General features: G+C 49.1%; 2 protein-coding genes across 6 annotated transcripts in view; one reads left to right on the top strand and one right to left on the bottom strand.

Moving 5' to 3' along the window:
- LOC133341828 (synaptotagmin-2-like) overlaps nucleotides 1–18,098 on the bottom strand; it is a 389,152-nt gene that overhangs the window by 242,176 nt on the left and 128,878 nt on the right. The window lies entirely within an intron of this gene.
- The window catches only part of LOC133341821 (ras-specific guanine nucleotide-releasing factor RalGPS2-like), a 210,483-nt gene that overhangs the window by 84,681 nt on the left and 107,704 nt on the right, over nucleotides 1–18,098 (top strand). The window lies entirely within an intron of this gene.

Genomic DNA, 18,098 nt, shown 5'->3' with positions numbered 1-18,098 from the left:
AAGCCTGTGTTTTAACACAATATGCGGAGTGATTTGTGCCAAATGGCAGAATGTCTTAATTCATAAAGCCATGGGAATTCTTCGAATTTCAGTTTACAATTGCAATTATTAAGCAATTGAGAAGCCAGTTATTTAATTGTCTGCAGTTGTTTGGTACCGATGAAATTAAAACAATGGGCAGAAATTCAACAGCTGATATTAACATCGGATAAAGATTACAGAACATATGTAGGTTAAAGACGCTCACTTTGGCTGGTAAGAAAATTATTTGGGCTTGGGAGAGGAGGACACGTCATTATAAGGTTGTTGATGGCTGGTGCGTTAGAATAATTACCGAGTGGTAGCCAAAGGAGGATATGCATCCAAGAGGACATCCACTGTGAAGATGGAGCGATGTGATTGGCTTGTATGCAGCTGCCGGGTGGATTGTTGCGTCACAGAACCGTGGGAACCGTGAGAGATAGTAGCGGCCTGGGGATGCCTTGATACAGCAGTGGACTAATCATTACTGATGATGATGATGAAAATGAAATATGGTTCGCCACTTTTTGTCATTATTTTTCAGTTTTTCACATATGAAAATAGGGTTTTCCCCTTTTTGGAAATAAAACAGGTGTCAAGATGTTAAAACACCAAACTGAAATCTTTGCAAGGAATCATGTCTGCATTAACCACAGATACTAGTGGTGAACTTGCAAACAAAAAAAAACATGCTCTGACAGTATATGGTGCATCGTCTTCCTTGCAAAGGTTTCAGTTTGGTGTTTTAACATCTTAACAGCTGTTTTATTGTAAGAAAGGGGAAAACCCTATTATCATAATTTATTACTGGCAAAGGAGGTCTCATGATGTGGCTTTTCACATAGTTACTAATATTGGTGCAAATCGCTGAACTCGGTCCACGTTTTAATTCGGAATTTGGTTTTGGCTTCAATCTCGTCGACATGTTATTTAATGGAAAATTAATACGGGAATGGAAAAATTAATTCCGTATGGTACTATGTAGCCTTGCGTGTGAGGAGTGGTGGTGCAGTGGTTAGTGCACTTCACTGTGGACCTAGCGCCCGAGTTGTATTCCCTGCCACGGCTAACATGAGTGACGAGTTCAATCTGAACTGGTTCTGCATACCCTCTGCACCCCTGCTCCCTCTACCCCATTATCACCCCAACTCCCATTGACCAGTGAGGTGAAGTATGGTCAAACAACCATTGTGACCGACAGGGTGAGAGAAGGCATGTGTTGAGTAGTGAATTGTCGTCGGTCTGTAGTTTTCATAATACAGGTTTTTTTGGGTTAGATGGCGTCGGTATAAATGTGTCGTTAACCCACCACCACCCAACACAGCCAAAGCAGTAAGGTTTGCCACGTAAACAAAACGTGCAAATTAGTTACAACTTCAGCCCACCGGTGTGTTGAAAAGTAAAACTAATTGACACTTTTTTGACCATGCAGGTTGGCTGTGTCGGGTGGTGAACCGTGCTATGTTCCAGTGTCTAGGAGACACGTCATCACGAACTCTCACACTGACCAGCGTGGTGAAGTATGCACGGCGTGGGCAGGTTCTCATCTAGCGGCGGCTTGACAAATGAACTGCACATGCACACGAGGAGTTCTTATCGCAAAGTGCCCTTAACACATTCCTGCGGAGGGAGCTGGTAGGAACGTTGGGTTGCTCGGTCAATGGCCAGGGTCAACGGCGGCATCGTGTATTCTGCAAATATGGCCGACTGTGAGGGCACAAGCCGGCGTGAGTAGGTTAAACGTTGAGTTTTATAAGGGCACCACGGGGTGACCAGCACCTCCCCACCCTCCCCACCCAGCCCCTCCCCACCCTCCCCACCCAGCCCCTCCCCACCCTCCCCTCCCCACCCAGCCCCTCCCCACCCTTCCCTCCCTACCCTCCCCTATCCACCCAGCCCCACCTCTCCTATTTTTGGATGCACGACGGACGGACACAATAATCCCCTGTGGGCTGGTGGAACCAGGGGGTTCCTACCGGTAAAAGTTCCTTCTACCGAGGATGCGATGGGTAATTAACCTGCATTCCTTTTTTATTTGGGCATCTTTCCTGGTCGTGAAAGCCTACGTGTCAAACTGGTCTGTAGTTTAGGAATTAATTGCTATGCCTTGTGTGGAAGGATGACGAACGGGTCTTGTATTGTATATGGACATACATTTCCTTTGACATGTTTTCAGAGCATTTAGTGTGTTTGTGGTCTACTGTGGCTTAGTGGATACGGTTCAGCAGCTCAGTTGACCCATGGTGACGGACCCAGTAGGGTCATTACTGGGTTACTGCAAAGGCATTCCCCATTTACCCAGGGGCATATGCAATATTTCCCACAAGTTATTATTTATTTAATATTCCTTCTAATATTGGGAACCATGCCTCCTTCATTGCTGGATGGAGGGCCCTTCCCCATACTATGCGGGTTGTGGTTTTTTTAGTTAACATCTCATGTTGGCTCGTTGTTCACCCCCTTGCCTGGTATGGAATAGGTCGTGGGTGCGATCCCAACGCAGACGCCTGTATATTTGGAGTTTGCATGTTCTCCCCGTGCTCGCGTTAATTTTTCTCCGGTCCTCCACGTGTAGAATTATCAGCATGTGTTTAGAGTATTTGGCTGCTATATAAATGTCCACGTAATAAGCCACTTCGTTGAGCTATCATTTGTGGCCAGGTCACTTCTGAAAATGAGCTATATAGCTCAGTGGGCTTTACCTGGTGAAATAAAACTAAAACACGAAGAGTTTCGCTGGTTCGTGTAGTTTGTTGAAGGTGGGGAGTGGACTTTGGAGCCTAGTATAGTACAACAAATTATTTTGCTGTGCTGATCTTTGCTGGCTACCATTCAGCACCGCAGCAGCCAGAAAATCGTTACACCCCTCGTAATAATGTACTGTACAATGTAGAATCATATTAGTTTTAGTTGCATTGACCTCATGAAGTGCATCATTGCAACGGTGATAATTCACACCGAGGACGCTTTGAAAGTATTACATTTCTCTTTGCATCACTATATTTTATATTGGTACTGTATAGAGTTTGAAATATTGCCTTGATAAACTGAAATTGTTCAGCGAAGTACATTTTATTTTTTTGTCAGTTTGGAAGGATTTCCTTTAGCATATGTGCATTTGGATCTCCCAAATACCTTATCCATATGGAAGCTCTTAAAATACAAGTGAAGAACGTTTTAAATGTTATTATTTTTTATGTTGTTCTTTGCAGTTATGTAACCATTTAGAACTCTTGTGCATTCAGTTTTGTGCAAGTTTGACAGTGACCAACCAAACGGATGTTGTGATTCCTTTTGTCCTTTCAATAAAATTCAATGATGGTGATTTTACATGTATTTTTAAAATCCTTTATATTAAGTTCGCTTGCTTGCTTGCGTGCTTGCGTGCTTGCTTGCTTGCTTATGACCGTGCAAATCTTTCGGTAGTTTTTTAACCCACTTCCCGTGATCCAATCGAGCTGACATTTTCCACACAGACTCGTTGTGCGTGACAATTTATTTTCGTGAAATTTTTTTCCCAAAATTTTACACTGTTTAGGGAAATTTTTTAAGATATTTAATTACCAATTGCTTAATAGTGGCAGACAATCATCTGACCCATAGGTGGCAGCCATCTCAAGCCAGAGGACGAGAGGACTCTAGCCGCCACGCATATAAAGGATTTATAGTGAAAAACTTTGTTTTTAGGGGTTAATTTCTTTTAAATGAAAATGAAAACATTCTCAGAGAGTTGGTGAATGTTCCCAAGGTTGTGAGAAGATGAATAGTAATGCGATAGCCATTCTTAGTTGCCAGAAAGGCCAGTGTTGAGCTTTAATTCACAGTTTTATTCCAGTGGGATCCTTTGATATCTGTAGTAAGTATATGGAGGCTTGACGACAGGATCGGAGGCACACTTATTTATTACACCAACACAGTTATTTACAGGTCACTGGGCTACAGGGATTTCTCGACAGCTAACCCCTCTAACCTATACCAATTCCTCCACTACGGGACTAGGGGAGGCTATCTGTCCCAGCTTGGTTAAGCTGGGATCCCGGCTCCCTGAGTCACCAGACCAGCTTCGTCTGGGCTCTCGGGGCCACGCCACCGGCTTGCCCTGGTCGGCCCTTATAAGGACAGCGAGCCAGGGGAGCTCTGGGGCCTACACTAGCTGGTCTTCCGTCTTCTCTGGTTATAGCTGAGTCCCGACCCCGAGCCCTCGAGCTCATCACCTTTTATAGGACTCGCCCCCGAGGGGGGGCCCGTGGGGGATACACATGCGGACGTCGGTGCTAGCGCCACCCTTGTGTACGGCCGTAACCCCGCCCATTGTGTTTGTTGGCCATCCGTGGCCATGCATAATCACACCTCAACATTCGTAGCCATGCGCAATTACACCTCTACATCACCCCCCCCTGTACAGCTCGCAGCCGTCCCTGGCTGCAAAAAAAAAAAAAAAAATCAGAATAAAGGTGCATCCCTCACAAAAACCCCGTGTGTGTGCCTCGCGTAATTTTTAACAAGAACAAGAACAACGAGAGGAAGAGAGAGAGAGAGAGAAAAAAAATAACCCGACGCACCCCCCCCGGATAACACCCCAAAACCAACATATATATACACTCCGGACGTCACCTTTCCCATCGTCCGCAAGGCCCCCCAACGGCCGACCTCACAACACCCCTCCCCTTTTGTCCGCAAGGCCCCCCAACGGCCGACCTCACAAAAGTCTGCGCGTTTTGGCGCGCGTTCTCGCGGCGGGTCCGTCACAAGGGTCCGTCCCGGCACGCTCAGTGACGGTTGTTGACGGTCCGGGTGCAAGAGGGTCAGGCTCCGCTGCCGAGTGACCCCCGACCCCTCCGGGAGGGGTTGGTGGGCGTGGGCCCGTCACTCCTGTTTCACCTGGGGGCGGAACAGTTGGCGTCAGGTTAGGCGAGTGCAGCGACGACGGGGAGTCGGCGACACCCTCACACGTTTGGCCATGCGTGTGTGTGTGTGAACCCCGGGGCGGCGTGACGAATGGTTTTAACCTTGAGGGGTGCACATACCACCGGCGCCTCCCCCATTTGACGCGAACACATTGCGGCCGCAAAACCTGCACGACCTCCACTGGCCCCCGCCACGGCCGTACCAATTTCGACGAGGTTGCCAGCGGCACCTGAGGACAGTGCAACCACGCCCTGTCCCCTGGTACCCATTTGACCACCTGCACCCGCCCCAACCGAAGCCTCTCGTTCGCCTTCTGGCGGAGTTCAGAATTTTGCACGGCCGCTTCCCGCGCCTCAGACAATTGAGCGATGTTAAATTTAACGTGTTCGGACAACTTAGACTTCGCCTGGAGCGCCGAGAGCTTCAGCTGGGTCGCCACAGGAGGGTTAACTTCGCGCCCATACATTAAAAAGAAAGGGGAAAATCCGGTGGCCGCATGGGGAGCCATTCTGTAGGCCTGCAACACACCGGCTATGCGGAGGTCCCAATCCGTCTGGGATACCGACACCTGCTGGGACAGCATGGACGTGATGGTCCGATGCAGCCGTTCCACCATCCCGTCAGTTTGTGGGTGATACGGAGAGGTCCGAACCTTCTCCGTACCCAAGAGGTCGCACACCTCACGTAGGAGTTTACCAGAAAAATTCCTACCCTGGTCAGTAAGCAGCCGTTCCGGAGCACCCTTGTCGAGGACATAGCCCTGGACAAAGGCCTCCGCGATGGCTGCTGCCGATTGGTTCGCCAGGGGCCAGGCCATAGGCCATCTCGTGAAGTATTCAACCCCCGTTAGTAAATACCTATTGCCCCTGGGTGTAGCGGGAAATGGGCCAAGTATGTCCAGAGCGACGAGCTCGTTAACCCTGGAAACTTTTATGGACTGCAGCGGAGGGTTGGATCCCCTAGCAGGTGGCTTCCTCTGCGCGCATTGCGTGCACGACCCCAAGAGGTCCCCCACGTCCTTTTCCATGCCCGGCCAGAAGAAATCTAGCTGGAGCGTGGCAAAGGTCTTATGAACCCCCAAGTGCAGAAGCCGCTCATGAACAGCCCATACCACCTTACCCCTTAAAGCAGCAGGCACCACGAGCCGCTGGCGCCGGGTTTTACCATTCCAGTGCATCAAAAGTCCCTGGAACAACCCCCACGAGTCAACGTTTTCCACCCCCTGGCCAATCCCCCCGGCGCGACGGCGCAGAGCGAGGAGGGAGGTGTCCTCCATTTGGAGGCGACCCCATTCCGCGACTGACAACCCCAGCAACGAATCCCTCCCTTCTTGCTCGATAGGACCCGAAACCGAAGGTGCATCGGCAGCGGCCACGAGGACCGAATCGGTGGTGACGTTCGGAGACCTACAACGCCCCGAACCCAAGAGGCACGCGCACTCCGAAGTGGGTGGCAATCGCGACAGGGCGTCAGCGTTCGTGTGGCGGAGACCCTTACGATATGTGGTGACAAAGTCATAGTCTTGGAGAATCTCCAACCATCGAGACAACTGGCCCGATGGTTGTTGAACCCGCAGGGCGTATTGTAGGGCCGCATGATCTGTACGGACGGTGAACCGCCGACCGTACAGATACGGGCGGTACTGCTGAATGAAATAAACAATCGCCAATAATTCCCGACGGGTAACGCAGTACCGCTGTTCGGCTGGAGACAGTACCCGACTACCGTAAGCCACCACATGCTCTACGCCCCCAATGAGCTGGGACAGCACGCCCCCGATGCCCGTGTTACTTGCATCTGTATCGAGCAAGAAGGGTTGTGAAAAATCCGGGTAATTCAACGGCGGCGCCCCCACCAAAGCATTCCGGAGGGCGCGAAAAGAAGCCTCCTCCTCCGGCCCCCAATGAAACCTGACTCCCTTGGACGTCAAGGCATGCAAAGGTTTCGCAATCGTAGCGAAGTCAGCCACAAATCGCCGATAATACGACGCGAACCCAATGAAACTCCTGACCTCTCCCACAGAGGTGGGAGTCGGCCAGGAGCTGACGCATTCCGTTTTGGCGGGATCAGTGGATATCCCCGAGCGCCCAACAATGTGACCCAAATATCGCACCGATTCGCGGAGTAAATGGCACTTCTGTGGTTTAAATTTCAAATTGGCAGCCCGCATTTTGAGAAAAACAGCACGCAACCTCTGGAGGTGTTCCTCGAAGGATTTGCTAAAGACGATGACATCGTCTAAGTAAATCAAACACGAATCCCATTGCAACCCTGCCAAGACCAATTCCATTAACCGCTGAAAAGTTGCCGGCGCAGAATGTAAACCCATCGGCAAGCGGTTAAATTGGAAGAGACCCTGCGGTGTCCGAAAAGCAGTCTTAGGTTTTGATTCGTCATCCAGAGGAAGCTGCCAGAATCCAGATAGCAAATCGAGGGTGGAAAAGAATCGCGCCCCCGCCAAGGCATCGAGCGACTCATCCATTCGAGGAAGCGGGTACGCATCTGCCACAGAGATTTTGTTCAGACGCCGAAAGTCGACACAAAACCGCAGTGATCCGTCGTGTTTTTTCACCAAAACGATCGGCGCGCCCCACGGGCTATTGGAAGGGGAAATGATATCGGCGGCTAGCATGTCATCAACAGCCGATTTGACATGATCCTTTTCGGCGGGACTCAACCGAAAGGGATTTTGGCGGATTGGCGCGCTGTCACCCGTGTCAATATGGTGTCGCAGCAATTTAGTACAACCAATATCAAATTTGTGTTGACTAAAAACGTCAGCAAATTCGCTCAGAAGAACTCGCAGCTGCGCGCGCTGCGAGTCGGACAGGTCCACTGAACCCGCGCAAAGCGCATCCAGCCAACCGTCATCACAGTCCGAATGCGGTCGCGACGGAGGATCGGTGGATACCTGACCCACGAGTGGTTCCTCATAGGGTACCGGCGTTGCGTGTGCAAGCACGGTCCCTTGAGGAACCACGGCCGTTCGCGATCCCACATTAAGGACTGCAATGAAGGGGTCCCCATCCCCCCTCACCATGGTCTGAGCCGCGAGCAAATCTGGTCCATTTACCCCGGCCCGAGATGGTCCCAACAAGACCCCCCGATCCGCAACCCCTTCATTAAACGGCCGACGCAATCTAAGAGGGACGAGCATCTGAGCCCCCGGAGGCACGCGTACAGTTTTTGTGACGAGCGCCTGCACGGTGGCAAACGCCCGACGCTCCGTGGTGGGGGAAGACAGAAATGTAACGCGTCGGCCCGATGGGAGCTCAATGCACCCTTGGTCAATAAGGATGCGGATGGGCATTTTGGCCAGAAAATCCGTCCCCAACAGGCACGGAACCGCGAGTGAGGAGGAAACCAAAACAGGCCCGGATAATTTAATGTCCCCAATGCAGATAGTGGCGCGGATTTGGCCAATAATGCCCAGAGAGCCCCCGTTAGCGGCATAGCACGGCACGTCAACAGGGAGCAAGGGACGACTTTGAACGGGAAGGATGTTATAAATTAAATCAGATATAATGGTCGCCGATGCCCCTGTGTCAATTAAAATCCGCACCTCTACCCCATCAATGTGACCGACCACGACCGAAGATCCCGCCGACGCAGCAACGACACGATGGGCGAGCTCCGACCACTGACCCGGTTGGAGCGCCCGCCGCATTACCGAACGATCGCGCGCGACGGATGGGGAATTTGGAGCCCTGTTTAGTTGGGCGCGTGAGTGTGTGTCGGATGTGTGCGTGGGCCAAACGTGTGAGGTGCCGCGACTCGCCGTATTTCTCTGCTGGAGCTTGGGAGGAGACGGCGTGACGTCCTGACGAGGTGTCGCCCCGCGCTGACGGGGAGCCCGGCATCCTGACGCAACGTGGCCTTGCAGGCCACAGTTGTAGCAGCGTGTGAGCGCCCCCGATGTCCTGGGCTGCTCCTGGCGGCTCGGTCCATTCCGAGCCTGTGGTACTGCCGCTCTCCATTCCCCTCGCCGCTCCACCCCGCAGACCTCCTCCGATGGGAGGGCGGTAGCCGCCATGGCATGGCTGGCCGCCCCCTTTGCCGCCTTTCGACGAAGGGACCGCAAGCCCCCGTGGATGTGGCGCGCGACCAGCAGGGACGACATCTCTGAGTCGTCTTGAGCCAGGACGTTGACGTCCAGCTCATCAGCGAGTAGCAGCAGCTTCTCAGCCACCATGGCATCCACTCCTTCCTCGTCCATCCTTGGGAAAGCAGCCTTCGCTAGAGCCAGGAGAGCAGTCCGGAAGGCCAGAGGTGATTCGTTGGTGCCCCGACGCCGATCGTGGAAAAGCTGCCTGCAGTCCGAAGGCGGCCCATAGACGGCTGACAGCAGCTGCAACGCCAGGTGTAGGGTGGCGCGCTTTTCCCTCGGCGCCGAGGTGAGGGTAGCCAGGGCGTCGTTGTCCAGCATCGCTGGCAGCGCGCGTAGAGCCTCGGCGTCCGTCCAGTTCGCCATCTCCTGATGAGCGATGAACCGTCTCTTGAAGCCGCCCCAGTCTCCGTCTGCGCCTACGAATTCTTTCAGAGGTGGCAGACGCTGCTGCAAGGCGACGTCCGTGGCTGTAGATCGCTCTCCGTCGCTCCCCGCCGATGATACAGTGTGGGCGGGCTGTGCACATGGCATCGCCGGTCGCTCCGATGTTGACGCGCCGGCCGGTGTTGATGATGTCACGGCTTGTGCTTGGCGCTCAGCAGTCACGTGACGCGGGCCGGCCCCGCCGTCCGCTCGCACTGTAGAGATGGCGGGAAATTTAACCGCCAGCCGCGTCGGGGTGGCGGGAAACGTTGCCGCGCGCCGGCTGCTGTCGTCGACCCGCGCTGCCCCTCCAGCCCCCAGCCGCGTGATCTCCTCCAACGCAGCGGCGGCGGCGTAGAGCAGTTCCGCCAGGCGGGAGTGGGCCAGCCGGAGTCCTTCAGCCGACGCATCCCCCCCCTCTTGTCGTAGCGGCACGGGCGTACTTGGCCCCGGCTGCTCCGATCCGACCCCGGCCATCTCTGGTGTTGAATCGGCCGCGGCGTCTTCCATCTCCGACTCCTTGGTACGTGTCGTCCCTCGTGTGTCCATCGTTTGGACGTTTTACTTCTGACACCAGATGTAGTAAGTATATGGAGGCTTGACGACAGGATCGGAGGCACACTTATTTATTACACCAACACAGTTATTTACAGGTCACTGGGCTACAGGGATTTCTCGACAGCTAACCCCTCTAACCTATACCAATTCCTCCACTACGGGACTAGGGGAGGCTATCTGTCCCAGCTTGGTTAAGCTGGGATCCCGGCTCCCTGAGTCACCAGACCAGCTTCGTCTGGGCTCTCGGGGCCACGCCACCGGCTTGCCCTGGTCGGCCCTTATAAGGACAGCGAGCCAGGGGAGCTCTGGGGCCTACACTAGCTGGTCTTCCGTCTTCTCTGGTTATAGCTGAGTCCCGACCCCGAGCCCTCGAGCTCATCACCTTTTATAGGACTCGCCCCCGAGGGGGGGCCCGTGGGGGATACACATGCGGACGTCGGTGCTAGCGCCACCCTTGTGTACGGCCGTAACCCCGCCCATTGTGTTTGTTGGCCATCCGTGGCCATGCATAATCACACCTCAACATTCGTAGCCATGCGCAATTACACCTCTACATATCTATGAATCATAGCTGCAAGGCCATTGGTTTCGTGTCTCCTTTTCTCCTGCCCAAGCAGAATAGTTTTGGTAAAAAAAAAAATGACATACAATCGTACATATTTGTTTGGTATATTAATGTCGTTGAGATACTCTGTCATTCTCTAAAATGTAATACTCTATGTGCAGTCATTCTGAGACTATTTTATGTCTCGGTGTACTTATTTTTGTTATTGATAGTGAATGCCATTATGGTGATGTACACTTGCATGCAGTTTTTTTTGGTAGGAACACATCTTTAAAAATATTTGTATATTTGTATTTTTTATGACCAACATGGTAAAACAACAACAACCGCCATTTGCCACTAAGTGGCGGTGACGTCACCACGATGCTTGTGCCAAGCCATGTGCACCTTGAGGCCACGTGAAGTGTCGAACGCCCGCTGGCAGGAGGTCACGGGGCAGACCCAGGTGCCACGGGTCGACTGACTAAGATGACCGGCTGATGCCAGTAAAAACAACCCCTATGACCGACACTACATGTGGAGACAATTGGATTGACAAAGGGAATGTAAATAATTTCTAATGTAAACCCTTATTAACAACATTAATCCAATAAGTCCTTGGACTTTCTTTTTTTAATTAAAGCTTTTAAATAGAATAAAAAAAATCCCTGTCAACGTTGAGTACTGGGTGCACTTACCATACTTGTTTTTTATTGCATATATTTATTTAAACATTTCTTCTTCACTACAGACTAGCCTTAGCAATGAATGAATGCCCTATGTGGTTACTTAATGGAAATTAAAACACAACTGCATCTTGTTGAGGCTGGAACCAGAGACTTGGATACTGCTGCATAGCAGAAGCTAAGGCTCAGGCCAAGGTGGTCTCTTTGAGCCAATTTCATTAAGGGGCATTTGGCCCCGAGGAGAGTTATTCTAAATTTAAAGTCTGTTTCCTCCTACAACTGAAGATACTAAGTCTGAAATAAATATATAACTATTATTCATTTTAATTATCAAGCCACGCATTGCCCCATAATGTGACATTGCCGAAGCAACATCCAGTGGTTCCTAGTGACGGAGTCCTTTCTCACGTGGGCATGTTGCATTTGGGCCAAGTTCAAGTACTGTATTCTTGTGATAGGGAAAACACCTGTTTCAAATCAAAACTTCTCCGAATAATATATATAATAAAATCTCTGTATAATAGCAACATTATTTTTCATATATCTCTTGTTATGTTGTTAAACAATGTCATAAAAAAACAATGCCTCTGTTTCCACAATTCCCACTTCATGTGTTTTGAAGCAGCGTAATGCACTCTGTTCATCCTCTATGGAAGTAAAGCGCATTGCCCAAAGGGAAACAGACCTTCACCTGCTTTGCATTTTATACTATTTTGGCTTTCATTCCACCGCATATTTTCAGCTGCATTCATTCATTGACATCACGCTATTTGCTTCGGAAGAAACACTCCAGGTCTGGTTTTGATAGTGGGTACTTTTAGATTTATTTTTTAAAGAAAACTTCAAAACTATTTTCAAAGCAGATGATGGCATACTTGGCCCACTCCCCGCATTTGTAGTGACACCGAGGAAGGTTGGACGAGGAGGCGGCCACAACCATCCCACAGAGCGTGAGCTCATCATAGCCCAGCCGCTAAGCAGAGCCTTCCCTGCTCCGTAGATTGATGGGGAACCCCAGAAGAGACGCCCAAATACAACAGAAACGCAGGTTCGTTGCCCATCGCATCCCCGGTAGAGGGAACTTTTAAGGGCACTTTGCGTAAAAAACTCCTCGTGGGCACGTGCAGCACATTTGTCAAGCCGCCATTCGATGAGGGCCTGCCCACGCCGTGTATACTTCACCACGCTGGTCAGTGTGAGAGTTCGTGACGACTTGTGTCTCCTAGACACTGGAACGTAGCACGGTTCAACCATTTATGTTTATCCTCTGCCCTCGAGTGACGATGTAGCCCCGCAGCAACCTGCAACACTTGCTTTATGCATAGTGGTCGCCCATCCAAGCACTGTCCAGGTTCAACTGCTTAGTTTTACTGGTAGGAACCTCCTGGTTACACCAGCCCACAGGGAATTATTGTGTCCGTCCGTCGTGTAGGGAGGGGCTGGGTGGGGAGGGAGGGGCTGGGTGGGGAGGGGAGGGTGGGGAGGGGTTGGGTGGGGAGGGTGGGGCTGGGTGGGGAGGGGAGGGTGGGGAGGGGCTGGGTGGGGAGGGGAGGGTGGGGAGGGGCTGGGTCGCGAGGGTGGGGAGGGGCTGGGTGGGGAGGGGCTGATCACCCCGTGGTGCCCTTATAAAACTCAACGTCTAACCTACTCACGCCGGCTTGTGCCCGCCCTCACAGTCGGGCATATTTGCGGAATACACCACGCCGCCGTTGACCCTGACCATTGACCGAGCAACCCAACGTTCCTACCAGCTCCCTCCGCAGGAATGTGTTCTAGGTCTGATGGGATCTGATGCATTTTGGGCGATTAGGTGCTGTAACAAACATAACATTTTGTACGAGATATTTAACTTGGTTCCTGATTTTCCTGATACACTTTAAAATATTGTGTGATGATCTTCAGTGTTCCAGCTAAGCTTCAACCATAAATGTCAGCACATCTGGAATTCTGTTTTTGGAATAAAGCCTCGTATGTGTTTCATCCACAAAACATTCTTAACCTGCAGGTGATTGACATTGGTCAAGCAAGATAAGATATGCATAGCCCTGCAAATTCTAGGAATGCACCGATGCATCAGTTAGTTGATTTTAAAATGAATTATTTAATGCTCAGGCCACATGCATTGAGGCTTGCATGTAAGAATCAATAATTTAGATTTTTTTTGTAAATGACATGCAAATATATGCAAATGTTACAATCATGCTAACAGAGTGAATAAAACTGTAGAGATTGGACCAAAAAAGAGAATTAATAATACAAAATCAAACGGTAAAGATAAGGGCCAAGCAGAATTCTGGAACCAATAAAATTGTAACCACCGAGTAAAACCGCAATCCCCAAATCTTGACGGTCCAATTGCACCAACGAGGGGAGACACATTCAAAGACGCCTGCTAAAATGCACGCTTGTCCTGCAGCCGTGCACTGGCAGTGGAAAGAGTGAAGAGTAAAGCGCTCATCTTCTTGGTTCTTTCAGTAAAGTCACGTAGAAGGGAAATAATAAAATAATAACGGAGAACCTTGGGTTGTCTTTCCGACAGACCTGTTCTTCACCTGAGGACGGCTGCTTGCGTTGTGGCCGAAATGTCGTGAGAATTATTTTATTATGTTTTATTTTTATTATTTTATTACATCCCTTCTACGTGACTTTACCGAAAGAACCAAGAAGATGAATCCCTGCAGTCACGAAAGCTTTAAATCGAAGTAAAGCACTCATTGCTGTTCCTGTGTACTGTTAGTGCGGGAAACGTTCCCGCAACGGGAACTTTCCTCCTCTAAATTTCCGCGGCCACGTTGGATGACCCGACTTGTGATGTTAGCTCTGAATGTCAAGTAATCTCCTGGGTAGAAATCCCCATGGCTGAGACTGCACACGGAGAACCTTGGGTTGTCTCCTTTCAAATGTGCTGCTACTGAGGTTCCAATTTTAAACAACTGGTATTCGATGGCCCATTGTTGTACTCTTTGTTTTGTTTTTGCAAACGGGTGTTGGCGAGAATCTTTTCTAACCCCCACTTATAACCATCCAGTGCACATGTTCATAAAAAAAGTTGTATAAACACATCATTACCAAGTAGTAGTTCATTGCAAATATCTACAATAAATATTCGTGTTATTTTGAGAGCAATTTATTTTGTATTTCATGGAGCTTTTCTCCTGTTATTTGTGCAGTATCTTTGCACAAAATGTTTACGTGCGTTCTACACGGTTTTGCATATCTACGTATACTTGGTCGCCTAACTATTTCACAGCTGTGGTAGCGATTTTAAATAGTTTGTTTTGCGTAATATTTACGAGGCTATGGAAGTAAAAAAAAACCCGTTGTGAAGTGAGCATTGGCAAGTTGCCCCAGTGTATGATGCTTGACATGACATATGTGCGTGGGTGGGGTGGGGGGGGAAAGGTTGCATTTCTGGCCGCGAGTATGGAAAAGGGGTTTTTGTAAGACTGTGTGTGTGTGAGAACGCAAGAGCTCTGATGGAGCTGAAACTCCCGGCGTTGCCGCATGTGTTAGCGCAGCGGGCGGCCGGCCGGCGAATGTGGCTGGCTGGCTGGTGCTGCATGATTGACCCTTGGCGATGAGAAAAAAATATATAGAAATCCCTCGTGATCGAAGGAAACACTGGCGATGCGTTGTGTGCGTCGGGAAATGAAATCGCCTTCATGGTAACCGGCGTGTTTTATTTTTCGTGTGCTGCCACAAAGGAATATTTACTTATTTATTCATACGCATTCACTTTCTCGTTTAGACAAAGTGTCACATCTCCGTGTGGCTCCTTTGCCAAAAATAATAAACTATTTTGTTGATTAAGGAGGGGGGTCTTAGTTTAATGCATTTCTCCATATAGCCACCTGATTTGAATTGTTTTTTCCCGGCAAACTTGAATGCACACTGCTGCCAAGATGCCTTTTAGCCCCTCCAGCCCCCCGGTATAAGAAACACACTACGACTCGTATGACGGTCGTAAAAAGTAGGCCGTAAAACAGACAACTGCGCAAAATCCATGCGGAAAAGAATCTAAAGTATGGCACGCATCCGAGCCACGTGGAGGCCTCTACGTCCCCATCACTCTGGAGGTTTCTGTGCTTTGCAGAAAAGCGAGCAAGTCGTGGTTGGCTCCACTGAGGCTGTCTGAGCTCCTGCGGTGTCCCCACGTCGTTGATCTGGGCGCTTTTGAATACATTTCAAAAACAGTAGCAACGGTCACCGGTCAGAGGGCAGAGCCCCCTTTTAACATGGATAGGGGTGAGATTTTACGCAGGCCAAGCAAGGCTTTACAATTGTAAATCTACTCTTGAGTAAACATGCGCCCATTAGAAGTGTCCACGGTGGCCAAGACAACAACTGCAGCTTTGTGCCATGCACAATGTGCGATTATGTTTTCGTTCTTTAACCTTGGACAGAAACTAATCTGGGCAGGACAGATACTTTTTGTTGTATTGTTAACGCTTCGTTAGGTTGCAGTGTAAAGTCAGCCACTGTTTAGTTTACGCCTTTGGTCACTCAAAGGTGTGGATTTTGTGAAGTTTAAAATGTGTGCAGAGTGGTCGAGCAACGGTTAACGCGCACAGCGCCATAAACCCGATGACCTGAGTTCAATTCCTGGCCATAGTTAACATGAGTGGCGAGAGTGATATACTAACCAGTTCAGAGCACCCACCATATATCAACACGCGCTGAACCAGCATGAGTGAAATCTGTTAAAAAAATAACCCGATGACCAGGTGGTCGGTCAGCAACCTGCAGCTCAGGAGCCGCGTGCGGCTCTTTAAGGACCGCCTCGTGACCCTTGTTTATTAAAGAGACCACCATCTCGCATTCACATTGCATTGCGGCTCCTGTTATTTTGTTTGTCGACCACTGCCAATGACCAACAAATCTTGAGGGGGAGGTCTTCATCCAGTGGTCCAACTAGCAAAGACCTCGGCAGTAATTTAGATGGTTAAGTAGTTAGTTTAACACGTAGGCTTTCGCGACCAATATTATTCATAATCAACGTTATTGGGTTTAGATCGCGTTATTTATAAATGTGTCGTAACCCTCCACCACCCGACACGGCCAATCAGTAAAAAAGTGTCACGTTGACAAAGGTAAAATAGTTCACTGCTTTAGCCCACCGGTGTGTTGAAGCGTGAAACCACAACATTTACAGCGAAACGTCGTACTCAAATTGTAAATGTTGTGGTTTCACGCTTCAACACACCGGTGGGCTAAAGCAGTGAACTATTTGTCCTTTGTCAACGTGACACTTTTTTACTGATTGGCCGTGTCGGGTGGTGGAGGGTTACGACACATTTATAAATAACGCGATCTAAACCAAAAACGTTGATTATGAATGGTTAAGTAGTTATTCGTTGTTTGCGATTATAGCCAACGCAAACCGCCGACATGAATGCATTCCTGTGCAGTGTAAAAATATAAATAAGCGGACATCCCTTCACCTAAAACGTAAAAGTAATGTTTACAAAACCCATCGGCTCCCAACCGCCTTCTGGGAGTTGCATCATTTCAGCAACATTGATTCAGTCCAAGCAAACTCTGGACGGGTTTCGGCACAGTATCGTGAATGATCATAAACATTTCCAAATGCATGAGCCTATGGAATGGGTCTTACTGAAACGTTATTTATACGCCTGCCAATGTGTAGCTGAGTGGAAAGCGACTGTCTGAGTTAGTAACAAACGTCTCGCTTGTGGTAATGTTTATGTCGAGGCTTTTCCTTGTAATGCTGTGTGTGCCATGTAAACATTTCAACTCCACCGCACCTATGGGAAATCAGCATAATTATGCATGGAGACAGATGTGAAGCTGAAGGAGGAAGAAAATAAAATGCTACGAGATAAATTAATTAAAAGCTTCGCATTTTTATTTCACTCTATGTTATTTATTTCATTATTGCAGTAATGCATGCTGTTGCATTGGGTGTTTCAGTATTGATTACATAAGTATATTCTTAGTATCCATCTCTGCAATAGCTTTTTGTCTGATTCTATTCATTCACAATCATTTTGGCTGTTACTTTATATAGGAAATAGCAGTAAAACAACTTATCGAATTCACACTGTCTCTTTGGCAAGTAATAATTCCCCAACTCCAGTCCATAGATTCGATGAATCGTCATAATTCTGGTTTGTGATTTTTGAATTGTTAATTGTTCGACTTGTGTTTTGTTTCTACAGTTTGCATACTACATTATCCTAAATATAATATCATATAAATTGCATGAATATTGGTTACTTTGTAAATAATAGATTAATGTTGGCACAATTTTATTCATGTATTCTTAGCATAAGCATTGATATCAATCAATGCATTGTTACATGCTTTAATCAATGCGTTGTTGCGTGCTTTAATCAATGCATCATCATGTGCATTAATCAATGCATCTTCAAATCCTTTAATCAATGCACCGTTATACTTAAACGCGGAAGTATTTGCAAAGAGTGCTGGGCATGTGCCCATATTTGTGTGCGTACATGTGTGGGCCGATTACCACAATCACCCGGAATGCGCCGATTCTGTTAGATCTCAGATTCTGTTAGATCTCAGAAGCAGGGTTGAGATGTGAGAGTCACTGGATGGGCGACCACAATGCACGTCAGGTTGCTGTGGTCCACGTGGTCAGCAGCCAGAGGGCAGTGCAGCATAATACTTTGTTGGACTATACTTCCTATGCTCCCGTGGCTTTGCTCCACACATTTATTGATGAGCGTGGTTGAAAATATGGGTCGACGCCGGCAACCCACGCGGCGTGGGAAGGCCCGCTCTGGGTCTTGGTGTGCACGTGTGCGCGTGTGTGCAGTATGAACCTTAGATAGACCGTCTTTGTCATGTGCCGTTGAAGTGAGAT

This window comes from Lethenteron reissneri, chromosome 12, assembly GCF_015708825.2.
Source record: "Lethenteron reissneri isolate LAM-NWPU_2019-01 chromosome 12, ASM1570882v1, whole genome shotgun sequence".
Taxonomy (NCBI): domain Eukaryota; kingdom Metazoa; phylum Chordata; class Hyperoartia; order Petromyzontiformes; family Petromyzontidae; genus Lethenteron; species Lethenteron reissneri.
Note: the sequence above shows the minus strand (reverse complement) of the source record. Positions and strands in the feature narration are given on the sequence as shown.